The sequence below is a fragment of the Lactuca virosa genome, chromosome 1, assembly GCF_052849685.1.
Source record: "Lactuca virosa cultivar CGN04683 chromosome 1, Lactuca_virosa_CGN04683_v6, whole genome shotgun sequence".
Taxonomy (NCBI): Eukaryota; Viridiplantae; Streptophyta; class Magnoliopsida; order Asterales; family Asteraceae; genus Lactuca; species Lactuca virosa.
In genome coordinates this window covers 80,648,400-80,656,676 of record NC_136426.1, presented here as the reverse complement: position 1 = coordinate 80,656,676, position 8,277 = coordinate 80,648,400, and positions in this window count along the sequence as shown.

Genomic DNA, 8,277 nt, shown 5'->3' with positions numbered 1-8,277 from the left:
GATAGACTGTGGAATGTGTGGTTTTCGCTTCATTTCCTGTTCCTTGTTTGGTTGTGGGCTTAGGGCAGATCCACATAATCAACTGTCTGTTCGATATTGGTCTATACATGGCTAGCATGAACTAAGTGGTCATAGATGGAACTGATATTATCACATTTTGGAACTGATATTATCACGTTTTTACTAAAGAAAATATTGGATTTTCTTGGAAACATACGAACATTTTTACAGAGTCATCAACAAGTTTTCATTACAAAAACATCGCTTATGAACTCACCAGCTTTATGCTGATACTCTTTCAAAACTGCTTGCATTCTCAGGAAATCAATAGACAAGTATCTCCTGGAGTTTTGAGAAGACGGAGCGTTTAAAGTCACGTCTTTTTCTTTTGATTATACTATTGATGTATAAAAACAAGAATCAAACGGATATAAATACCTTTCATATATGTATTCAATGTAATGGTTGTGTTTACTATGATAACTATGATGTAATTTTTGTGATACTATATATGACATCATCCACCCCGAACGTTTCCGCCATTCCGGTTTGGGGGTGTGACACACGCTACAACGGGCCCCGCCCGACATCGGACTGAAGTCCGGCATCGGGCCCCACCTGGCATCGAGCAAAGCTCGGTATACATATAACATATCAACAAATACACATAAATAATCACATAACATAAACATATAAACCTTCCTCGGGCCCCGTCCGACATCAGACTGAAATCCGGAAACATATAAACATTCCTCGGGCTTTCCCTGGCATCGGACCGAAGTTCGGAAACATATAAAGCAAGCACATGCAAGAATCACGAAGACATCAAGCATACAAACATTCCTCGGGCACCGCCCGACATCGGATTGGAATCCGGAAACATAATAATCTACATCGGGCATTGCTCGGCATCAGACCTTAGTCCGGAACATACTAACATACATAAATAGGCGACATTGGTGCCTTTGACATGTTCCTACAGGAGGAAACTCACCTCGCAAAGCTGAATGCGGAATCTCACGGTAAGGAATCTCTAACGGCTGCTCCAACGACTCCCCGACTATCATTATCACAACAACACTTAGTCAAAATCCCATAATCCTTCTTAGGGTAAAATGACCATTTTACCCCTGGTCTAATTTGGACCATATCTTAAGCCCAATTCCATCTAATCTTTCCAAGCCCACTAATGGCCCACTAAAGGCCCACTAATGGCCCATTTTTCTAAATTGGGCCCAACTCCTCAAATGGGCCTTCCCCTAAGCCCAAACATGTCCTTGGCCCAAGAACTGAGTTCTGATGGCCCACTAAGGCCCAAAAGCTAAGAAGTCTAAAGTTTGGCCCAAACCGAGGCCCAAATGACGTGAAGCCCAAATCAGTGACTATGCAGGGCGTACTCCTCTGTACGCTAAGTGTACAGGCTGCATTGCTTGTACACTATACGTACTTACTTGTACGCCCAACTTACTACCCTGTTAAGCCATATTCCTCAAAAGTTCTTAATCCCTTAAGACCTTAAGCCCAAATTATAGATCTGAGTCCATTAACATGTCTTAACTCATAAAGTCGATTACTTGGTGACTTGCAACCCACCAAATGGACCCAAACTTGGAATATAGTAACTAACTTCCATAAAAATGACTAGAACTCATGCATGGTCACAAAAGGACATTAAAGATCAAAAATTTACTGTTATTGGGACTCATATAGCACTAAGGGTGGCAACCCTAAGTCTAGATACGAAGTTGAACCATAAATATCCATTCTTGGGACCTAAAAAGGTCCAAAACTCCATTAACATAGATCTAAGCATTCATGAGGCAAGTTGAAATCTTTTTACCTCAAATGAGTGCCAAATGGTGGTGTTATCTCAGATCCTTGAGTTCAAGCTACTCAAGTTCTTCTTCTTCAACTTCTTCTTTCTCCTTTCAAGCTTCTAAACACCACAAAGAACTTCACAAGGCCAGAAACACACAAGAATGAGAAATGAGAGGCTATCTAGGGTTTCTGAGATTGTGAGGCTGGTAAGGAGGCTAGGGTTTGAGTCATAATGTTGTATTTATATGGCTTAAACCCTAAAAATTAGGGTTTTGAGTCTACATGCGTACGCGTAGCGTACACACCTCCGCCCTACGCATCCAATGTTTCACTACGCCCCGTGTACGCCAAGCTTACGCCCAACATATGTCTTCGGGTAGCCCAATCCTATCGGCCCATTTGCTAAAGTCCACTCAATAATCCATTTATTTATTTCATAGCCCAACAATTAATTACAAAGATTTTAAATAATTATTACCTCAGGTGACGGATGTTACAATTCTCCCAACTTGAATCAGACTTCATCCTCGAAGTCCGTTGTGTCTGGCAATAACTCCGGGTAGTGCTCCCTCATCTCCTCCTCGGGCTCCCAAGTCCACTCCGAGCCCTTGCGGTGCTGCCATTGCACCCTCACCATGTCTAGCCTCTTGTTCCTCAACTCTTTCGTCTTTCTGTTGAGAATTGCTACCGGTCTCTCGATGTAATTCAGGCTGTCATCAACCTGTATATCCTCTAAAGGAACAACTGCGGAGTCATCCACTAAGCACTTCCGCAGCTGGGAGAAATGAAAAGTGTTGTGGATCTGGGTGAGCTCTGCTGGAAGATCCAAACGATAAGCAACCCGGCCCACCTGAGCCAAAACCTTGAACGGACAGATGTACCTGGGGCCCAGCTTGCCCCGCTTCCTAAACCGGATAACACCTTTCCAAGGTGACACCTTCAGGAGGGCCATGTCGCCTACCTGAAACTCCAAGTTTGAACGGCGCTTGTTGGCATAGCTTTTCTGCTGACTCTGAGCAGTCTGAAGCCTGCTCCGGACCTGCTGAATCTTCTCAGTGGTCTTGAGTACCTCTTCGGTACTCCCCATGACTCTCTGACCGACCTCGCCCCAACAGATTGGGGTCCTAAACTTCCTCCCGTAGAGCATCTCAAATTGAGGTCGATCTATGCTGGCATGATAGTTGTTGTTATATGAAAATTTCGCTAATGGAAGATATGTATCCCAACTGCCACCAAAATCGAATACACACGCACGCAGCATGTCCTCTAGAGTCTGAATCATCCTCTCACTCTGCCCGTTCGTCTGCGGGTGGAAAGCGGTACTGAAGTGAAGATGAGTAGCCATCTTGTCTGGAAGTGAAACGAACATCTCGGTCTGACACAACCGAAACCGGCACTCCATGATGTGCCACTGCCTCGTGTACATAGATCTTGGCTAGCTTCTCAGCCGATATACTCTCTTGGATCGGGATGAAATGAGCACTCTTGGTCAACCCATCTATGATGACCCATATCGAATCTACTCTATGTGCGGTCATGGGAAGCTTCGTGATGAAATCCATCGTGATATCTTCCCATTTCCACACGGGAATATCCAACGGCTGCATCTTGCCGTGAGGTCACTGGTGTTCGGTCTTGACTTTCCTACAAGTCAAGCACCGCTCCACATACCAATCTATGTCCCGCTTTATGCAGGGCCACCAGTAATCAGGGCGAGGATCCCAATACATCTTCATCGCCCTGGGATGGATGAAGAACCTCGACTTGTGTTTTTCATCCATCAGAACCTGGCGTACCCCGCCCCAGTAAGGAACCCAGACCCTCTGATGTAGGGCCAACAACCCACAGCTGTCATAATCAAATGAGGCCACCTGGCCTACAATCCGCTCGCACTTCCGGTGCTCTTCCTTCATACCATCGACCCGCGCCTCCGGAATCCGTTCCAGCAACGGAGTAATCAATGTCATCCTCAGACATATATCTCGAATCGAAGCCGCCACTACCTTACGGCTAAGAGCATCGGCTACGACATTGGCCTTCCCTGGGTGATAAAGGATCTCACAGTCATAATCCTTCACCACATCTAACCACCGACGCCGCCTCATGTTCAGATTCGGCTGAACCATCAGGTACCTCAAACTCTTGTGGTTCGTGTAAATGGTACAATGAACCCCATAGAGGTAATGCTGCCAAATCTTGAGGGTGAAAACTACAGCGCCCGGCTCCAAATCGTGCGTCGGGTAGTTCGCCTCGTGAGGCTTCAACTGCCTCGAAGCGTATGCTATCACGTGATCCCATTGAATCAACACTACATACATGCCTGTGATCGAAGCGTTATAGTAAACCACGAAGTCATCAACACCCTCTGGCAAAGTCAGAATCGGTGCCTCGCATAACCGCTGTCTGAGAGTCTCGAAGGCTGCCTGCTGCTCAGGCCCCTAGCGGAATGTCACCGACTTCTTGGTCAGTTGGGTCAAGGGAACAACGATATTGGAGAAATCCTGGATGAATCTCCAATAATAACCCGCTAGACCAAGAAACTCCAAATCTCAGATGGAGACCTCGGAACCTCCCACTGCATCACGGCCTCTATCTTGGCCAGATCGACCAGAATACCCTTCTTGTTGACAAGGTGCCCCAGAAACTGCACCTCGCGCAACCAGAACTCACACTCGGAGAAATTAGCAAAAATTCTATCTCTCCTAAGTGTCACAAGCACCTCCCTCAGGTGCTCCTCATGCTGCTCCTGAGTCTTGGAATAAACCAAGATATCATCGATGAAGACTATCACAGACTGGTCCAGCATCGGTCTGCACACGCGGTTCATGAGATCCATGAACGTGCCAGGAGCATTGGTGAGCCGAAATGGCATCACCACGAACTCATAGTGACCATAGCGAGTCCGAAAGGCTATCTTCGGCACGTCATCGTCCCTAACTCGCATCTAGTGATAACCAAATCACAGATCAATCTTGGAGAACCAAGATGCATCCTGAAGCTGGTCGAATAAGTCATCATGAAATAACCCCTTTCTAAACTTTCGTATTTCTGAAAGACCCAAACTTTCAGACTCGACAATTGTTACTCCAAAACATGCTACTTGCATATTCATAAAAAACAATATTTTACATTGATAACTTGTTTACATAAGACTGGATACAAACCGACTATTACAAATTTTTATATGTTACATAGCTTCCCAGGATACTATAAGTTATACATACATGATTACTATATACAATAGTTTCAAACTATTCAAAATCTTCTATCAGTATATAACTATACTGGTTGCTTATTGCCTGCAATTGTTAAACATTGAGAGGGGTAAGCGGTGACACTTAGTGAGTTCAACAATAGATACAATATAACGTTATGCCATATATATACTTTAATATGGCAGAAGCAAAGAGGAACAAGGAACAACAAAGGCATATGTGAATCATGTGACAAACTTTCCATATCAATCAATGATTTGATTCAAAGATATACGATCAATGATAATTTCTATACTTGATATACATCAATAAAGCTTCGGCCCAAATGGCACAGAAGACATACACTTTCTGATTTAAACATTTCGGTAGATTTCAGGCTTATAGCCCTGTCTAACCTTGTGCCAATGCCGTAGAATAGAAGTCATTCTCTTACGGAGACATGCTCTACATGGCCAGAGGCTACGTACCAGTACCACCGTGAATCTAAGTCCTTTCACTGATCACATGGTCAAAGGTATAGCTTTGCTATCATAAATAGCAGGAATAAAAATAACACGGGAAAATAACCCGGAATAATAACACTGAAAAGCACATAGCACATATAACACATAACATACAATTGTTCCTATATATTGAACTCACCGTGAAATAACCGGGGGTTAAAATAGTAATTTGGGCAGCACTTCGTTACTATAATTGACTTTCTTCAATGAAAACCGGGCCTTGCGAGGGTTGGGCTTCAAAACCGAAAAGATAAATTTTTCGGGCTTCTCGGGAACTTCGGAGTGTGTTTCGGGCGTTGGAAGTAATCTCAGGGCTTCGGGGGAAGTTGAAATAGGTTAAAAATGGGTTTAGGGTGACAAAATGTGAGAATTTCCAACATTAGCCGGGAGGGTTCGCACCCCCCCCCTTTATATAGGGTGCGAGACCCTCGGATCCGAGGAAGGAGAAGCCACACGTCAGCAGTGAAGCGAGACAGGTGGGGTTACGAGGAAATGACACGCGGCTCGGACACGCGTCGGAGGCTGATAGGGTCGCGCTTCGGACAAAGAGAGAGACGCTACACGCGTCGGACTTGCGAGGCACGTGTCATCAGCGAGGGTCTTCGGACGCGCCACGACTCGGATACGCGGCAGGCGTGTGAAGCTTGTACGTGGCCGATTCCAAGCCATGCATGCGAGATTCCTCGGATTTCGTGTTTTTCTCGATTTTTGAGTCAAACACTTCTAAAATCCATAACTTCCGCATACGGGCTCCGTTTTTGACGTTCTTTATATGAACGCGTAGGTAAAATTACGCTCTACAACTTCTGTTTAGACTTCGTCGGCTAATTTTGAATTTATTTTTAATATTGTTATTTTTAACAGACCGGGACAGGAAAATCCGTTAAAAATTCATAACTTCTTCATCCGACGTCCGTTTTCGTCAGTCTTTTTACCGTTGTACTACTATTAACGAGACCTTAGATTCTTGTTTAGGTTGTGTCGGCTAAAAATCACTCGATCTAAAATTCGAGTTTTTAGTTGTCTACTGCTAAGCTGAAACTTAGAAAAATCATAACTTCCTCATACGAAGTCAGATTTGGGCGTTCTTTTTATGAAAATTCTCGGTTTAACAAATACTACGACTTTCATTTGGATTATTAAGGCTAAAAAGTAGTTTATCAAAAAGTCACTCTTTACGTCATTCGGCGCCGTGCTAGTTTTATCGCGGATCTTCGATTGGTGATAACTTTTTCATTATAACTCGGATTTCGATGAGGTTTTCGCCTAAATGTTTCTAAAGAGATTCTTTACAACTTTAAATAATAAAAATTTACTTATTTCAAATTTTATATTTTCGTTAAATTTCGATATTTGTCTTTTAATTGGAATCTCATAAGACTTCCAATATTTTCCGATTGATTCTAAACATTGTTTTACTTAATTTCTAGTAAAAACTATCCGTTAGAACTCAATAGTCATAATTATATAATATTTGATAATATTATTCACTTTTAAAATTACATAACACGATAACTGAACGTGTATGTTACACATCAATCCTCGGAAGGGTATAACGGTTCTTCATCGTTACCTTATTCAGCTCCCAATAATCTATACACATCCGATGTGACCCGTCCTTCTTCTTCACAAACAACATCGGGGCTCCCCATGGCGAACTGCTCGGCCTGATAAATTCCTTGTCTAACAGCTTCTGCAGTTATGTACACAACTCCTACATCTCGGGAGGAGCCAACTGATATGGTGCCTTGGCTATCAGAGCCACACAAGGGACTAGGTCAATCCTGAACTCTACCTGCCTCTCCAGAGGTATCCCTGGAAAATCCTATGGGAACACGTCCGGGTACTCCTGTACGATCGGTACATCATCCACGGTCGCCTTACCCTTATCCCGGGTATCCATAACATAGGTGACATAACCTGCGCAACCTTGTTGAAGGTAGCACCTAGCTCTCGCTGCTGAACACAAAATCGGTCCACCCTGCGGCCTCTCGCCCTGAATCACTAACCTCCCCCACTTGGGGTCCGAACCCGTACAAGTTGTTGCTCGCAGTCGAACACTCCCCCATTGGGGCTCAACCAGTCCATACCCACTATAACCTTATTCCGTCGCAGGGGAATAGGGACTAAATCCACGAAAAACTGCTCATCAAACAACTGCAGTGTACATCCCCGATGAACCTTTGCAACCCGAACAGTCCTATCATCCGCTATCTCTACATCAAATGGATAGTCCAGCTCCCCAAGAGCTCCCACAAATTGTCTGCTGAGCGCGAGTGACACAAAAGATCGGGTAGCCCCCGAATCGAATAATACCATAGTAGATATACCATTCACAAGGAACGATCCTATAATGAAACACATAAACATAAGCAACAATAAATATAAATAAAGACACAAGGAGAAGATACATACCCGTCACCACATCGGGAGCTGCACGTGCCTCCTTTGCTGTCAACTGGAAGGCTCTGCTCTTCGCCACAGGCGCCTCTGACCTGCCCTGACGGCCATCGGTAATCCTCAACGTAGTAGTAGCGGGTGCTTCCACCTGTCCTGCTCCTGCTAAACTCGGGCACTGGGACCGCTTGTGTCCCTTCTGATTTCACTGGAAGCAAATCAGATCTGATACTGTCGTGGTGGTGGTGGTAGCAGTACAATCCCTGCTAACATGACCAGTTCGGCCGCACTTAAAGAAGCTCAAACTACCCGCCCTGCACGTCCCCTCGTGCAAACTTGCCACA